The sequence below is a fragment of the Leucoraja erinacea genome, chromosome 3 (assembly GCF_028641065.1).
Source record: "Leucoraja erinacea ecotype New England chromosome 3, Leri_hhj_1, whole genome shotgun sequence".
NCBI classification, from domain to species: Eukaryota; Metazoa; Chordata; class Chondrichthyes; order Rajiformes; family Rajidae; genus Leucoraja; species Leucoraja erinaceus.
The window spans coordinates 46,648,686-46,668,433 of NC_073379.1; positions in this window are offsets into that span (position 1 = coordinate 46,648,686).

Genomic DNA, 19,748 nt, shown 5'->3' on the forward strand with positions numbered 1-19,748 from the left:
TATATGCTTGCGGCAGAGAAGGATAGCTCTTGTCTGTTATTGTTGCAACTGATCTGTGAATGATTAATGGTGCTACTGGAGAAATGAGTGAAATATAATCTAAACTCCTCCCCAATGAAGTACCTACTTTAATATATCAAACAACAAAAATATGAGAAGATAATTGTCAGTATAATAATCTGGTGGCATTGATATTCCAGATGTTTAGTATGTGCAATGCCAGCCAGATTCCAAGATTCACTGTTGTACTGCAAATTACAGGATCACTTGTAGTGTCTCTGTTGCTATGGAAGCAAAGCAAGTGTTCATTATGGGTGTCTGCACATCAGCAGACATAAAGTGGTTTATCCAAAATCATGCACCAATAACTACAGTGTTTGACTGGGTATGTTCTAATGTGGCTTTAATGCAGTTTCCAGCATGGTCTGTAGTGACATGGGAGCTGGGAACTGAATAAAGCATGAAGCGATAGTTAAGTGCTTCAATCAGTTCAAGGTTTCCTCTTCCAGAACAGAAACTGATTGAGTATATATCCCATGCCATATAAGTTGTAGGGGGCTTGCAGGCTTTACTCCATCCAGACCGCCAGCTAAATCGTAATGTTTTTAAAAATGAGTACGCTACTTGGAATTAGTACCCGCAGTAAAAATATAACGTTTATATCCCTGCCCTTATTGACAAACGGACATATCAAAAGCACAAATCAATTGTTTTGTGATTTATGATTTGTCCTCTCTGTATTTTTAATGCAAAAATGATATAGTTCAATTCAATAGCTTCCATGCTAAAATCATGCCTGCACTTGCTTTGTGGACAATATATTTTTCTCTCTACATAGTTTGTTTTTTTGTCCAAAAGTGGTGGAGTTTATTTTGAATAAATGATATTTTGTGGTGTGTCCGATGGGCAAGCTTCAGGTTCGTATTCCACTTCGGAGGCGTGGGTTCGTATTCCACTTCTGACACCATGTTTGTAAGTGATCTACTACAAAGTCTGGAGTGAACCATTAGTCTTTTATTAAGATCATACAGAGAGAACGTTACACACAGCTGTGCTCATCACATCAGCTTACGTACTAACTGCAGTAGCATAACGACAGGCTGTCAAAAGTACAATGATGCCCAAAACCTGGACTGGATTAAATGGTTGAATGTGTGAAATGCATAATATGTGTAGTGAAGATTATATAGGCATGGGTTAATATGGTTGATCTACAATGATGAAGACCTGAGCCAAGGTGGCCAATCTCACCAGAGTAACTCAGCAGGTTAGGTGCATCCCTGAAGAACATGAATAGGTGATGTTTCGGGTTGGGACCCTTCTTCAGACTGACCGCAATGTCACCAATCCATGTTCTCCAGGCATGCCGCCTGGCTCATTGAGTTACTTCAGTAATTTGTGTCTTTCCTTGGGAAACCAGCATCTGCAATTCCTTATTTCTAAGATCAGGGCCAGTCAAGTTAAGAAGATTCAAAGGTAAAGCTGAGATCCCAGAGTCGTAAAGGTTCTGGGCATGGGTCCAGACCAGTTGGAAGATAATACCCATGGAGATTGGGATGTTTGAGAGGCCTGTTTTCCAGGAACCAGGCCTGGTTTCCGGGTTCGGCCTATTTTTGTATCATTTCAAGGGTGATGAAATTGATGGGCTTTGGCAGGAGAGTCAGATTTAATAGTAAGATGAGGCGTGGATAAAAACTAAGATTTAGACTTATCTTAATGTGCACCATGTGATATTGTGAAATAAATACCTAGATTGTACCAGGAATGCCCAAAATGGTTTCATTCTGGGATCATTTCCTCCAATTTATTCATATTGCTCTAGAAGTAGTGTCAGGGACATAATTTGATTCAGGTCAGGGACACCAATGCAAGACAGGCGACAAAAAGCTTCGACAATTTTCAGCCATGAAAATTGTTCAGGAGTGGAGATAGTTGTCATGAATCATGTAACATTGTAATAACCAACATCAGGTGATCAAATTTTAAAGCATATGTCCATTCTTTCTTCCTTTACGAACGCAACTTGTCCTAATGTTTATCTTCATCATCTTACAAAGGCAGCAATTAAAGCATTTGCGACACACCATTGAAAGCATCTTATAAAGATGCACCGTAGAAAGCATCCTATTAGGATGTATCACTTTGGTTTGGCAACTGTTCTTCCAAAGACTGCATTAGCAGATAGTTATGGACATAGCCCAGTCCATGATACAAACCAGCCTCTCCCACCACCCTACCCCCCCAATGACTCTGTCTACACTTCACACTGCCTCACTTAGGAAAGCAGGCAACATAATCATGGACCTCTTATACCCAGACACATCCCCTTCTCCCATTAGGCAGAAGATTAAAAAAAAGCTTGAAAGAACAGACCACCAGCTTCAAGAACTGCTTCTTCCGTGCTATTATTAGATTCTTGAACACAACTCACATAACCTAAAGTAGGCACGAATAGCAGGAGTAATTCAGTGGGACAGGCAGTATCTCCAAGCGTCTTACCATACCCAATACCCAAGAGACCCATCCCAAGCATCTCGACTCAAAAGTCACCCAATCCTTCTCTCCAGAGATGCTGCCTATCCCGCTGAGTTACTTCAGCATTTTGTGTCTACCTTTGATTTAAACCAGCATCTGCAGTTCTTTCCCAACGATCCCATAAGCTAAGGATGTTTGCCCGATCTTCCAATCTACCTTGTTGAGGTCCTTACTTTTTTTTTTAATCTGCATTTTCTCTCTCAATATTTTGCACTGCCTGTTAAACTCATGAATGGTTTGATTGTACTCATGTATGGTATGATTTACCTGAATAACACGCAACAAATAATTTCACTGTATCTCAGTGCAAGCAACAATAATCATCCAATACCAATTCTCCTTTGAATCTATTTTCACTATCACACTTGGTTTATTCTTCACAATCTCCCAAAGTATTGAACTTTCTGAACATAAATTTATTTTTCCCACCTATCAAACATATCTTTGTGATTCATGTCCCGCAGAATTCTAAGTCTGTGTTCCCATGTCCCTGTAGGATATGAGTGAAGAGAATTCATTAGGTTAGAGTGGGCCAGGATATAGATGTATTTGAAGATAGCTTATAGCCAAACATATTATTCACAATTAAAACCAAATGAATATATTCAAATCTTGTTCAAACCTTCTGATAAAATGCATCCCTATTCATTTTGGAAAAGGTAAACGTTATTAATATTTGTCTCTACAATGTGTGCACATATTTATGAAAAAAGTCTGTTGAAAATCCATAAGTTAATGATACATTGCATTCTGTTTGTTGAGTATGAGACAGTGATCAATAATAAATTACCTGAACTACCACGATTTACAGTTTACAGATCAGCAGTATTGAAATTTCATTGACAGTCATAAATTATGCCAACTGCAAATGACACTTCACATCCTGCTGTAAAAATCTTATATAAATTGACCTTCAGCATTAAGAAATACAACTCAAATAATAGGAAATGGCATAACTATTGGTATAAATACTTTGAATGCATAATCTGCTCATTATTTATGTAAATAAGGGTTAATTCTGCCTCATTTTCCATGTTTGGCTGTTATTTCCTACCCTATCAAGAGCCTTCAGCTCTCTGGTTCAATTGAATACCGCAGTTGAACTGTGGCTCTGATTGCAGAGAGCTGAGCTAACACACAGTACAGGCACTTTTGTATGCATTGTGCTGATAACCGCTGCAGTTCATTTTCCTCATGGACGATCACAGTAAGAAAAAGTCCAAACATGTAATTGCATGAGATGAGGACAGCTAATATGCTTGATTGCTTTTTAAGCCTCAGTGCCACGTAATGAAATATGACTTTTCAAAAGAAATTAAAAGTGTGGTTTCTTTCTTCACTTCCATATCTTCCTATGGAATCCTTATTCAGCATCTTCTGCTGCGCTTTTGAATAATAGCTTGAAAATCCGCACTGAAAACCTAATTGTAACATCAGAGGTATGGTGTGGCTTAGACTAAAACTCCAAGCTCATGTATATTAAACAGTATAATTATTTATTTTTATGTGGATTTATTCTAAATTTGACTTTCACTATGTAAAATTGAAACCTTGCTGGTTTCTGCAGCAGCTGGAAGTTACTTGGCTCCTTGTTGTAAGAGTGGTAACAGTTATGAAGGAACATTATTTTTTATCCGGGAGATTGCATGACTAGCAGATCACTGTAAATAACAGAGAGATGGGGACAGATAACTCTCAAAGGTGAACACTGAAACTGATCCATCGGTAATAAAGAATGTTAAGTTTACAACTTGGGCCTCATTCTGGAAAATTGCAGTGTAAAAGGAAGACACTTCATTTCAACCTGTTACCTTTCTTTAAAGCCGAATATTTAAAATTAAATGCAGTAAATCGATTGCAAAAATCTCATGAACATGCAGTTTTAAAATTCAATTCATTTACTGCGATGCCAATAACATGTGAAAAGCATTCATCATTCTGCCCACCAGAGCCCAGTGCGTGTGTATTTTATAAACATTTAACATCCCATTTCTTCACAGTTAGTTGGACATTGGAACAGCTCTCTGTCAAACCTTGGTCTGATCTAGATGAGTGGCCTTTGTAGATTGGGGAATTAAAATGGAACAGAGGAAGAGCAGACCAGGAGAGTTCACACTGAGAATGGGGAATATCCTATCAGGTCATGCACTAAGTGCGAGAGAGGGAGAAATCATGTTTTAATACATATATTCAACAACAATAGATGCTACAGCTGACATTTATGCAGTCACATTTTAAATTGTTTCTCAGGATACTCAAAGGGCATCAAACTAGTGTGAAAGATGTAAGTGGCGTTGATTTTGACAAAATCTTTTGAAGATGGTGATTGAAGTACAAAGTGCAGGAGTATAATAGGTTCTATCACCTTAGTTGAGGCATAGGGCATGAACTACAGATAGGACAAAGTGCATGTGTGGTGGGAGAGTTTGTAAGGGTTGCTGAATGGTCTGGCTAGTTTTAAAATCAGGATAACATTTTATTTCCATCATAGAATACTTTATATTTTTGTTATTTCTGTATTGCTTTGAGTTTACAAGGGTAAGTTTATTGAAATAGAGGAGTCCTAAAGGAGAGTATCACAATAAATGAGATATTATTAGTTGGAGAGTCTCAATCAATGGTTCATTGCTGCATGATAAGGGGCCGGACATTTAAAATGGGGGTGAGTAGAAATTTCTAGTTGCAGACAACAGTGAATCTCTAGAATGCTCTACCTCAGAGGGTGGTGTTGGTTCACTCATTAGAAGTTTTTTAAAGTGGCGGTACATAATTTTCTGAAAGATTGGGAGATGGAGGGCGATAAACATCTGACATGGAGAAGAAGTCAATCCTGGGCTGGCTCAGCATGATCATGTTGAATGGTGGAGGAGACTTGACGTATCAAGTAGCCTACTCTTGCTCCTGTTTTCTTGAGTGTGCATTAAATTATCTGAAAGGACATGTGAAACAATGTCAGGGATGGATGAGGGGAATGTAGAGAGAATAAAATGGGATAACTTAAATGGGTGCTTCATGGTTGAAGCAGATAGTGAGCTAAGGGGACAATTTCCATGCTGTTTAATTGTACGATTCCATCTGGAATTCAGTCGGACAGTGTCCCTTCTTATTCATGTCCTTCAGAGATGCTGCATGACCCGCTGAGTTACACTGGCACATTGTTTTCTAAACCAGCATCTGCAGGCCCTTGTGTCTACATATCTGTTATGCTTTCCTTAAGTGGGAGAACAAATTCAAGGAGCCGCCTGCATCCCCCTGTTCCACACCTTAAGATATGCTTTAAAAAAACTGAAGAACGTCTTAATCGAGTATGAAAGGACTGCAAGAGCTGTGGAATTTATGCAGCTTGGCATTCACAGCTTCTGTTGCAATTACATATTTTGCATTGGAGGGTTGGGTTATTGGTGAGGATAATGTGTAGAGGTGGAAGTAAATGGTTTCTATTTGTCAGCCCTCAGGAGTATACATCAAAGCTGGATTCAGCTATGGCAGGAGTGTCACTCAACAATATTTACGATGTTGAGAGAAAGAAAAAAAAACTATTGCTAAAACATTTGAGGAAGTATGAATTCATATAGCATTAGTTATACTTGGGTACCTGCAAGAGCTGCCAGTCAAATGTAAGAAAGTGTCCAGATCACAGCTTGCTGCCAGAATGGAGGCCAGGATGCTTGTCATACTCACTGGCGGTTTTAATGACAAACAAATATAACAAACAGCATTTTCTTTGACGTTCTCCTCTGCAAGTGAAATATCACTTGTCAGTGGTCTTTGGTTGGGAAAAAAAGTATCAGCAAACATCCTCTTTACTGAATAGTCCAGGGCTGCTGTATTTAGACCAAGGAAAATGCTTCCTCGCTGTGCAGGCGATGACTGATAATTTTTGATGACATTCAACTTCACTTGAACAAGATGCTTCTCTTCTTATTCTTCAGTCGTCTTCTTCTTTCATGTGGCGTGCACAGCCTAAAGTTGTAGGACAACTTTGATCTTCTGTTTGTGCACGTCGAGTTGATTGCATTCGTCGAAACCATGTGAGGGTTGCAATCTTCCACCCCATTCTTCAGTCACACTGACATTGCTGATTTTATGCCAATCAGAATGAAATTGTATTGAACATTCATGCCAATGAGAAATTGGGAGGAGGCTGCTCAAAGGCATTGCAATTACCCAACTTACCAATGAAACAGGGTGGAAGTTTTAATTTTGTTGCTCGAGGAAATATTCTGAATCCACAATGCATAAATATTCAGAACAACTGCCTTACTTTGTAATTTTCACAGATTTTTTTTAGATTCTTTATTTCTGTATTAACATTCATGGAATTACTCTCATCCAACTTCAGACTGTAGAACATTGAAATTCATTTAACTAATTTTAAAGTACAGATTCATAGAGAGATACAGCATGGAAAATGCTCCTTGGCCCATTGATTCTGTGCCAACGCAAAGCTGCTCATTTACACTCACTCCATTGTATTCTCCCCACATTCTCATAAACTTCTCCAAATTTGACCACTCACCTATAAACTTGGGTCAACTTACAGTGAACAATTTTACCTATGAACACTCATATCTTTTGGATGTGGGTGGCAGTGCGATGCCTGGGAGGATATGCAGACTCTAAAATTACAGAAAAAGGCATTCCTGCATGTCCTCTTCCTTGCACATCATTTCCCTCAGTTTCCTCATTTCCCTCATGTCCTCTCTTTAGGATTGATGATTTGGAAAACAATACTCCTTGTCAGCTATGCAGATTTACTTGCTTACTCTTCTGCTCACTGTGACCACTTTCTGAATAAGTGTGTGTGTTATTATAGTTTAATTTTTGTAGTGTATTATTTATTTTACTATTCTTGCGTTGATTCCTGTGAATAGATTCATTGAAGCAACAGTTTGTTTGTAACCTACCCATGTACAGTTGCTTGACATTTGGGATTAGCAATTCCCCCATTCGGATTAAAACTAACTGTTGGTTGACATTTTGAAAGCACTGTTCAAATTGGGGTCACAGGCTTAAAGAGCTGATTGGAATTCTTTGCTGATGTTACATTGAAATGAGGAATGGAGTTGATCTTGTCGAAGAAATATATGATTGAACTTGCACATTAATATAACACATTCCAATATGTCAGGACATTCCGAAGAGCTGGACAACCATTAAAGTTGCTTAGAAGTCATTGTTATAACTTTAGCAAATGTCACAAGCAGCATACATGCTGTCAAGTCCTGCTGACTGAATAACCAGGTCACCAGGAGGAATTTCCTGTGCAATTGGAATCACAACAGTGAATCCAGCTTTTAGGGTAACATTATAAGCATCAGCAAGTTAAAAGTGGCATATTGAAATGGAATTCTTGGCTCAAGAAAAGCATCAAACTTTTGCGATCCTTTGAGTATGAAAATTAAAGTTAATATATATCCCACAGTAATTGTTAAAAGTTGGTTAGAGTACTCAGAGTATACAAAATCTCCTTAAACTTTCAAGAAAATAGAGACCCTGGCAAGCCTTTCCGTTGCATCTATGTGCTGGGCTCAGGACACATCACCCAAAATGTTGATGTCCAGGAATTTAAAACTGCTAACTCTCTCCATAATCATACCACCAGTAAAAGCAGATATATGGATGATTTATGGATAGCTCTGTTTAGCCACACTCTCATGGGTGCAAATAGAGTAGTGCAGGGGGTTAACCCTACAGACTTGAGGTGCACCTGAGTTGATGGTCAATGAGAAGGAAATGCTGTGACTGACCTGCACTGATAAGGCTCCACTGGTGAGGAAGTCAAAGATCAAGTTTCAAAAAGAAATAAAAAGGTCCTTGGTAATGAGGTTGGTGGGGGATGATAGTGTTATTGTGATATGATATGATATGATCTTGCCTATTAGACATGGCAGATTGAGAATACGCAATTGTCAAGCATTTCAGCTTTGAATGCAAATCATGCTCCTGCCATGAAATTGAATTTAAATGTCCTGAAAAATCTACAATGCCCTCATTGAGGATATATGTTTAAAATCGCTGCGCAATAAAATAGTCAAAAGATATTGATTCTTGTGCATCCAAAACACTCAGTTTAACTTTAACATCTGTTTTTACTCGTGTTAAATGCAGGAATTTCAGATATATTGTACTTTAACCCAGTTGTCGATCCATTATAATGTGCTGGGACATGTTTAGTTGCACAATTGATTTAAAAGCTGTTAAAAGAGCTTGGAATTGATATAACAACATGAGTAATATTTTCGCCTAAATTTCCTCATTCTTATACATGTCACATTCTATGTGGGTCTCTTATTGGCAGATGGATAGAAATGTGGCCTTTGTTTTATATGATCAACATTTGACAAGTTAATAGAACAGAATTTCAGAGTGGAATTTAATCCACATATATTATAGGTTCAGCACAATACATCTAGGGATGAATCTTTCCTTCATCCCAGCATACCTTCGGAACTAACCTCAAGGTGCTAGAGGAACTCCAAGAGTAAGGAGCATCTCTGGAGGAAATGCATAGGCAAGTTTCTGGTCAAGGCCTTTCTTTAGACTGAAGATTCCAGCATCTGTAATCCCTGATATCTCTGTATTTTCAGAACTCCTTGGTGAATCTCTGACTGGTCATGTGTAATGCAATGGAATTGTTCACGAAAATAGACACAAAATGCTGGATTAACTCAGCGGGACAGGCAGCATCTCTGGAGAGAAGGAATGGGTGACGTTTCGGGACAAGACCCTTCTTCAGTCTTATGTCAGGGGAGAGGGAGACACATAGATAAGGAAGTGTAAGTTGTGAAAACAGGACAAAGGGAATAATTTTCCTAGATCTTGATTCCATTTGTCCTGTTTTCACACCTTACACTTCCTTATCTCTGTAGCTCCCTCTCCCCTGAAATCAGTCTAATGAAGGGTCTCGACCAGAAACATCTCCCATTCCTTCAAAGGTAATAATCTCTGGGTTACTACCAGTACCACGGGCCAGTCAGAGTAGAAATAGGAGGATATTGCAGATGAATACGTGGCTTGAAAAATGGTGCAAGGGGGAGGGATTCAAATTTTTAGGGCATTGGAACCAGTTCTGGTGGAGGTGGGACCAGTACAAACAGGACGGTCTGCACCTGGGCTGGAATGGAACCAATGTCCTTGGGGGAGTGTTTGCTAGTGCTGTCGGGGAGGATTTAAACTAATGTGGCAGGGGGATGGGTACAAGAGCAGAGAGGCAGGGGGTGTAAAATGAGGGTAGAAGCAATAGGTAGCAAGGTGAAAAGTAAAAGTGGCAGGCAGACAAAACCAGGGCAAAAATCAAAAAGGGCCATGTTTCAACATAATTGTATAAGGGGTAAGAGTGTTGTAAAAACAAGCCTGAAGGCTTTGTGTCTCAATGCAAGGAGTATTCATAATAAGGTGGATGAGTTAAACGTGCAGATAGCCATTAATGATTAGGATATAGTTGGGATCGCAGAGACATGGCTCCAGGGTGACCAAGGCTGGGAACTGAACATCCAGGGATATTCAATATTCAGGAGGGATAGAGAGAAAGGAAAAGGAGGTGGGGTAGCGTTGCTGGTTAGAGAGCAGATTAACGCAATGGAAAGGAAGGACATTAGTTTGGAGGATGTGGAATCAGTATGGGTAAAGCTGCGAAACACTAAGGGGCAGAAAACGCTGGTGGATGTTGTGTACAGGCCACCTAACAGTAGTAGTGGAGTTGGAGATGGTATCAAACAGGAAATTAGAAATGCGTGCGACAAAGGCAAAACAGTTATAATGGGTGACTTAAATCTAAATATAGATTGGGTGAATCAAATTGGCAGGGGTGCTGAGGAAGAGGATTTCTTGGAATGTATGCGGGATAGTTATCTAAATCAACATGTAGATGAACCAACGAGAGAGCAGGCTATTTTAGACTGGGTATTGAGTAATGAGGAAGGGTTAGTTAGCAGTCTTGTTGTACGTGCCCCCTTGGGCAAGAGTGACCATAATATGGTTGAGTTCTTCATTAGGATGGAGAGTGACATTGTTAATTCAGAAACAATGGTTCTGAACTTAAAGAAAGGTAACTTTGAGGGTATGAGACGTGAATTGGCCAAGATTGACTGGCAATTAATTCTAAAAGGGTTGACGGTGGATATGCAATGGAAGACATTTAAAGACTGCATGGATGAACTACAAAAATGTTTAGCAAAATAATAAATCAGGGAAGGTAGTGCATCCGTGGATAACAAGGGAAATCAGGGTTAGTATCAAAGCGAAGGATGATGCGTACAAATTAAACAGAAAAAGCAGCATACCAGAGGACTGGGAGAAATTCAGAGACCAGCAGAGGAGGACAAAGGGCTTAATTAGGAAAGGAAAAATAGATTATGAAAGAAAACTGGCAGGGAACATAAAAACTGACTGCAAAAGTTTTTATAGATATGTGAAAAGAAAGAGATTAGTTAAAACAAATGTAGGTCCCTTGCAGTCAGAAACAGGTGAGTTGATCATGGGGAACAAGGATATAGCGGACCAATTGAATAACTACTTTGGTTCCGTCTTCACTAAGGAAGACATAAATAATCTGCCGGAAATTGCAGGGGACTGCGGGTCAAAGGAGTTGGAGGAATAGAGTGAAATCCAGGTTAGTCGGGAAGTGGTGTTTGGTAAATTGAATAGATTAAAGGCCGATAAATCCCCACAGCCAGATAGGCTGCATCCCAGAGTACTTAAGGAAGTAGCTCCAGAAATAGTGGATGCATTAGTAATAATCTTTCAAAACTCTTTAGATTCTGGAGTAGTTCCTGAGGATTGGCGGGTAGCAAACGTAACCCTACTTTTTAAGAAGGGAGGGAGAGAGAAAACGGGGAATTACAGACCAGTTAGTCTAACATCGGTAGTGGGGAAACTGCAAGAGTCAGTTATTAAAGATGGGATAGCAGCACATTTGGAAAGTGGTGAATTCATTGGACAAAGTCAGCATGGATTTACAAAAGGTATATGGTATTACAAAATGTGGTGTATCTAGACTTCCAGAAGGCTTTTGACAAGGTTCCACATAAGAGATTAGTATACAAACTTAAAGCACACAGCATTGGGGGTTCAGTATTGATGTGAATAGAGAACTGGCTGGCAAACAGGAAGCAAAGAGTAGGAGTAAACGGGTCCTTTTCACAATGGCGGGCAGTGACTAGTGGGGTACCGCAAGGCTCAGTGCTGGGACCCCAGCTATTTACAATATATATTAATGATCTGGATGAGGGAATTGAAGGCAATATCTCCAAGTTTGCGGATGACACCAAGCTGGGGGGCAGTGTTAGCTGTGAGGAGGATGCTAGGAGACTGCAAGGTGACTTGGATAGGCTGGGTGAGTGGGCAAATGTTTGGCAGATGCAGTATAATGTGGATAAATGTGAGGTTATCCATTTTGGTGGCAAAAACTGGAAAGCAGACTATTATCTAAATGGTGGCCGATTAGGAAAAGGGGAGATGCAGCGAGACCTGGGTGTCATGGTACACCAGTCATTGAAAGTAGGCATGCAGGTGCAGCAGGCAGTGAAGAAAGCGAATGGTATGTTAGCTTTCATAGCAAAAGGATTTGAGTATAGGAGCAGGGAGGTTCTACTGCAGTTGTACAGGGTCTTGGTGAGACCACACCTGGAGTATTGCGTACAGTTTTGGTCTCCAAATCTGAGGAAGGACAGTCTTGCCATAGAGGGAGTGCAGAGAAGGTTCACCAGACTGATTCCTGGGATGTCAGGACTATCTTATGAAGAAAGACTGGATAGACTTGGTTTATACTCTCTAGAATTTAGGAGATTGAGAGGGGATCTTATAGAAACTTACAAAATTCTTAAGGGGTTGGACAGGCTAGATGCAGGAAGATTATTCCCGATGTTGGGTAAGTCCAGGACAAGGGGTCACAGCTTAAAGATAAGGGGGAACTCCTTTAAAACCGAGATGAGAAAAACTTTTTTCACACAGAGTGTGGTGAATCTCTGGAACTCTCTGTCGCAGAGGGTAGTTGAGGCCAGTTCATTGGCTATATTTAAGAGGGAGTTAGATGTGGCCCTTGTGGCTAAAGGGATCAGAGGGTATGGAGAGAAGGCAGGTACGGGTTACTGAGTTGGATGATCAGCCACGATCATATTGAATGGCGGTGCAGGCTCGAAGGGCCGAATGGCCTACTCTTGCACCTAATATCTATGTTTCTATGTTTCTCTCCAGAGATGCTGGCTCTCCCACTGAGTTACTCCAGCATTTTGTGTCTATCTTCGGTTTAAACCAGCATCTGCAGTTCCTTCCTACACAGAATTGTTTACGAGGTGTGATATGTGCTTCATTGTATTTGTCAACCCACTTTGCACAGATAACCATTTTGACAACAGTTATTAAGTGCCTTTGGATTCAAGGGAACACCTAATTTCCAGAATATATCCAGAATTCAAATACTTTCCCTAGGGGAAGTTTGAAGCTCATTATTTCATACTGTCATGAACAAGTACTCATGGCATATGCAACAAATGTGAATATTGTTTTAAATATTTTATATTTCTACCTTGACTGATGAAATTTCAATCCTTTTTTCGCTGTTACTTCTGTTGTGAATATATTGCTACAGAAGATGTTAGGAGGTTGTTGCTTTATTTGTGAGCCATTTATGCAATCAGCATCTCTAAGGTCGACAATAGTCTTTTTTGGCGAATGCTTGCACTGTGAAATGCAGAAATAAAGTACAAAGAGGCGTGTGGTGTCTGCGTTTTCAGTAATTTCCCTGGTTCCACTTGCACTGAGATAAGGTTATTAAGCAAAAGCCGTGGATCTTTCTGAATGGAATAGTGAATCCATCACTGTATTAAACACCTGAACTATCGAGGATACTTTTATTCTGAAGTATAGAAATGAAAGAAATGTTATGTAAAGAATAAGATCAAAGTGTAGTTTTGTCTAACCAGTCAAATTTGGAGTTCATATGTGGCATCAATGAATTAGTTAATTCTGAATTCCCGCACTGTCTTAAATTGGTCCATCCTACCTTTTGAATAAGAGACATTAAGGAACGATGGAATAGGATGGGTGATGGAAGTGGTAAGAATTTGGTGATGTGGTCAGCGATGGTGGAAAATTGAGCAATCCCAAGTGTATACAGAGGCAGAGTGGTTAAAGTGCTAGACTATTTTGCAGAAGTTTAGACTGTGGCTAAATGGCACCATAGAAATCATGGAATTTTGCTTCCAGTAATTATATAATTCAGAAATAAAATGCTGGTTTGTAGTAGTGATGATCATAATGGGTGAACATTTGAGGATGGTTGTAAATTTGGTTTACAAACATGTCTCAGAGAAGGAAGTCTTCCATTTTTCACTGTCTTCTACTCCGTGTAATTCCATGCTGACTAATGTAGCCAGCTTTTAGTTGTCTTCCATAATAGCCCAACAAGTCACTCAGTTCATGGTCAAAATTGATCTCAACACACCTGTGATGTACTTATTATTTGAATAAATAAATGACATAAAACCTTAATCCCATAATGAACTTTAAGTGGCATTTAAAGAATCCTTGTAGAATTTTTACCTCAAAGCATAAGTATTGCAGGATTTTTTTAAACATTTATATAGTCATTATTTTTGATGCATGTTCAGAAAACCTCTAATTAGGCATTTTAACTGACAGATATCCTGAATTGCATATTACAAAAAAAGACAAAATTACTGGTTAGACTGACTTGCTTGAGTTGATATATTTAATGTGTGCTCAATGAAAATTGAGATGTTAGAGATTGTGCTACTGACATCCTCTTCATCTGCATCTTTGAAGAACACAGTATTCCTTGTCCAACAACTTGAACCTAGTGTTTCCTATAATTTCAAAGATTAGCTTTACGTGCAATCCTTTTACAATTCCCGTGGCTTAGGGGGGGAAAAAAAATAGGCGATGGTAAAAGATTTACAATTTCATTCTTTCATTTCCCTTTTAGATCTCTGTCCTGGGCCGACAACAGAATGCACCTTGAAGAAAGGTAGGTCAAATCTTATCAGCTTTTAACGTATTGGAAGGTATCAGAAGCTTCTTTTAAAAAAAAACTAAACTGTTTGGTTTTGGTCATTGATGTGATGTGAAAGATTAACAGTCGTTTTTTGACATATTTTGTGAGTGGAACTACGCGTTATGTATCATTTTCAGGATTAGTTTCAAACTTCCAAAATGTGGTGACCTCGATGGTTCAATATACAAAACTGAACAGTGGGCTTTTTAACTCAGATGTGGAATTGTCAAGGGTTATTTTCGGGGCTAATAATGTAGATTTTTTACAAACATTGCCAGGAACCCGGCAGCCAAGCAAATGACTTTCCAATCTCCCTTTCATTTATGTGAGAAATAGTTGTGATTTATAATGCTAATGTGCGATCCCTCAAATCATTTTGTTTGCATTAGATTGCAATGACAGTAAGATTAATTAATTGTTCGATTAAGGGATATTTTGAAATTGTCATTCCTCCACATCATCGTCTATATCTCTCGTTTCCCCCTATCCCTAACCAGTCTGAAGAAGGGTCTCGACCCAAATCGTCACCCATTCCTTCTCTCCAGAGATGCTGCCTGTCCCGCTGAGTTACTCCAGCTTTTTTTGTCTCATTCTGAATGTCATATTTTGTTTTCTTATTGTCTCATGCTCTTCAGTTAAAATATATTTACTGTTGAAAATTTGTAAACCATTCAGGTATTACCATTGAAGGGAAATAGAAGCATAAAGGAATATTAATTTGAATAAATGAGTGATCTAGTTATTAGAATTTATCTTTCATTAATTTTCATGTGAATTACACAGTGTGTGGTTGGTGATAATTGTTCCAATCATCTATTGATAGTCAAATAAAATATTTGATGTTGGATTTTATTTTATTTACAGTGGAATGAAAATTAATTGTTAATTTTAATATATTATACTTTTGTTTGGTTTATTTGAGTTGCTACTTGAATTGCCAATTGCAATGCAAGCTTGACTTTAATAGAGATTATGGTATGCCAAAACCTCTTCTTTTTGTGAAAGTAGTAACACATTTTCACAAGAACACATCTCCACAATGCCTTTGTGTGTTGGATGAGCTGTTCAATCATTTATATTTTGTAGCAGCACTTGGATGAAGTGCTGCTCTTCTCATGTGGAATTCTTGTTGCTTCTTTTACAACAATTGACGTTTTAAGTCAGAGCCAATCTCTCCCGTTCATGTCGCTAGATGTGTTAATATCAGCATGTATCATGTGCTTATCAGGACTGAAATTAACAATGGTACCTATTGTGAATCAATATGCAGGCTTCTGGACCTGTGTTTCTCTAGTTTGTATTATGCAATGCAATGCAATTATGTCATGGGTCAAGCAATGTTTATATTGTTAAGATTTCAAAGATTGCACAATTCCATGGACACGGAAAGGTTCACAATATTTATTCAGATTCCTGAAGTGTTGTGATGGAGTGCTTTTCTTTTATTTGTCAATGCTGGACTCGGATACATCCTAAAGTTGTGATTCATCATGTTTCCATTCACGCATGTAAATAGTTAGAGCTTTGTTCACAGGGACAAGTTTTGTGAACAAAGTTCACTTACAACTTTGATCACGGGGGGCAAGTTTTTTTACTTCCTGGTGGACAACTCAAAGCATTTTAAAAAAAAAAAAGATATTTCTCTGCATTCCAAAGAGAGATGTATTGTACTTAAGTAACAAAACTTTGTCCTTCAAATAACGTTTACATTAATTAGTTATTTCAATGTCCAATTAATTTGTCTTCAGCAGCACTAGCATGTAGAAGTCAGACCACATTATGTTACCAGATTAGCATCACCAATTTAGCAACCTGGTGCCGAATCTTGTGAGGTTGAACGCTCTAACATGGTTGTTTGTGTAAAGTATGACTTACAACAAATCTAGAGACTTCCATGACAGTACTCATGATCCTTTAGATGCTTTATATTTCCAGATTCTTTGCACATTCTTTAATTGTCATCTTCCTCTCTCACCTTTCATTTTCTTTTGGCAATACCCATCATATCCACATGGAAAGTGGTGGTGTGAACCGATCCAATGAATGATATACAAGGCGGCAAGTAAAGTGATCCATTTGATGGAATAAGAGCAGAACTTAATGGAATGGAATTATGTAATACACTCCAATGAGTCAATTGAAACCAACGCCAATGATTATGCTTTGGCTTTTTTTGCCTCACACATCATGGCATTAACACCAAGTTCCCCTGATTGAGTCATACACTTTAGAAACAGACCATTCAGCTCTGCATGTTCATGGCAACTCGTAAGCACCCAAGTACAAGTTCAAGAGAGTTTATTGTCATGTGTCCCAAATAGGACAATGGAATTCTTCAGCACAGAACAGAATATTCATAACCAGATATTGTAGGCAAAAATAAATACAGAACAGATCAGTGTGTCCATATACCATTGAATATATATATATATATATACACGCACACATAAATAAGCATATAAAGTGCAATAGGCTATTACGGTTCAGATTTTTGTTTGAGTTGAGTTTAATAGTCTGATGGCTGTGGGGAAGCAGCTGTTCCTGAACCTGGATGTTGCAGTTTTCAGGCTCCTGTACCTTCTACCTGAATTAATCTCAGATTCCAAGACTTGGTCCATTGCCTTCTATACCCAGACACTGAGTATTTGTCTAGATACTTCTTAAATGCTCTGTCATTCTCTCAGGAAGTACATTCCAGAGACTCACCGCACCCTCTGTGAAAAAGGATTCCCTCAAATTCACTCTAATTCTCTCTCTCCCTACACTAAATCAAAGTTATCTGGTTTTATCTCCCTCTGAAATGGGGAAAAGGTACCTGCCATCTACCCTTTATATATCCCTCAATATTTTAATCAATCATGTGCCCTCTTAACCTTATCCATTCTGGGGAAACAGATCTAGTCTTTCCAGTCTCCCCTTAAAACTGAAATGCTCCAACTCTGGCAACATGATAGTGAATCCCCTCTGCACCCTCTCTAGTCCCATCACTTCTTTAATTTTCTTTAAATGTTAAACCAAGCTTAGAGTCCAAGAGTCATACAGCATGGAAAGAGACACATTGGCCCAACTTGTCCATGCCGACCAAAATGTCCCATCTCAGCTGTTCCCACTTGCCTGCTTTTGGTCTATATTCTAAGAAAACTTTCATTTCCATGTACCTGTCCAAATGTTATTATTGTACCTGGCTCAATAGGCAATAGGTGCAGGAGTAGGCCATTCAGCCCTTCGAGCCAGCACCACCATTCACTGTGATCATGGCTGATCATCCACATTCAGTACCCCGTTCCTGCCTCCTTAGCTGTGTTCTCTGTCAGCTGTTCTTTAAATAGATATGACTTTGAGATTTGATTGCAGAAACATTAATTCATTCATTCATAGACTTGGCCTGATCAAAAAAGATATTAAAAAATCGCCATCCATATATTGGCGGCAAAACACCTTCCCATGTACTTTCCAAGCGGATCTGTTGTTTCTGGGCGTCAGTAAGATTCAGTATATTCTTTCAGTAAACAACCCACAACACTCTTCAGCTGACCTTTGAAAATCACTACGATGTTCTGTGCACTAAATTTGATGGAGGTTTTGTCATTGAGATTCTCAATGTACCATAACGGCCCTCAAAGTACCAACATACCAATGAACATCCTCAAGATCAGTGAAATCAGGAAGAACACCTTGCTAACTTGAAGTCATGTCAATGGTACAGGAAGCATTTTCCCAACAACTACATCTGAAAACTCTGTGGACTGGCCTCTCATATATCTCTCTCCAACCACATCTCCCTTTTCCCTGGCCATAAATATGCCATGAACTGCAGACTATGTTTTAACGTACACAACCTCCATTCATGCAAGGTCTAAAATTTATTTAGAATAATATATCCATTTGTTCAATTATATCAGTGTATCCCCTCTTTATACCAGTGCATGGACATGTGCTTGTAATCTAACTTTGTGTAAGCGAAATATTAAAAGTAGCACATAGACCATTGTGTTAGGTGTATCTGGATGAGACTTAAGTGTCACTTGTCTCACAGTTTCAAAGATGGAGATAGCATGGAAGTCCCTGCACTTTTATTTTCCTGGCATATTTGTTGATGTTTTGGGGGCAAGTAAGAGGACATTCTTGTACCACTGTCATAAACAGTTCTAGGACAGCACCGTCCCCCACACCAGAAAAAGGAATGAAGACCTTGCCATTAGAACATGGTTACTGAAGAAATGACTGTCAATAAAAAATGATATTCAGAAAAGGTTCTGGATTTGCAGGTGATTGTGTAGGACTGCATGGTAACATCCTAGGAGAAACTTGTGGTCTTCCTTTGGTTGGTCCTGCACTGTAGAGTAGCATGAGAAGTTACAACATACTCCCTGATGGAGTGCACAACTGAGAAAACACTTTGCAGAGTCATGCATCTCTGCAGATGTTTTCGATATTCTTCCAGCCTATTTTTTAAAAGCACAGATCACGAGACCCAGCTCAAGAGTCAGCATCAACATGAGATTGGTGTGGATGTAATTAATTTGTATCCCATGTGAAACTCATGTCACTGTGTTTATGGCAATGGTTGCAAGAATATTCCCAGATGCACACAATATTGTAAGCCACACTAAACAACTCCCTGGGCTTCAACTCAAAGTAATTATTTGAGTTCATTATTATAATAACACAGAATTCAGGGATGGTTCCAAAAAATAATGTTATAAACAATGGTGCAAAAATAAGTCTCCACATATTGCATTTCTTGTTAATTTAATTAAATATTATGGCAATGAGATGTTATTATCTTTTAATTTTAGAGAAGATCATTGCTTTTTTCCTCTTTGGAACCTGCTTGCCTTTAACACAACAAGCGTTGTCCTCCATTTAGGTCATGGAGGAATATGTCCACTGCTCCTCATTAAAATGAACAAAGTTCAAGATGTGACTTTGCATTATTCAACATTAAAAGTTGAATGTCATAAATTATCTTTCTACAAAAATCCAGCAGAACTGAAAAAGTGAAAGTCATTAAGATATTTTAATTATCATTTTAAACAATTCAAAATGTTGGTTTATCCAGAAAGCAAAACATCTACTTAATGTGCCAGTTCTGAGAGAATGAGAATACCCACGACAAGTCAATTGTGTATTATTAAAATAAAATCTTTAACGTGTAACCTTTAAGGGCAATTGATGCAAATATCTTGAAAATCTA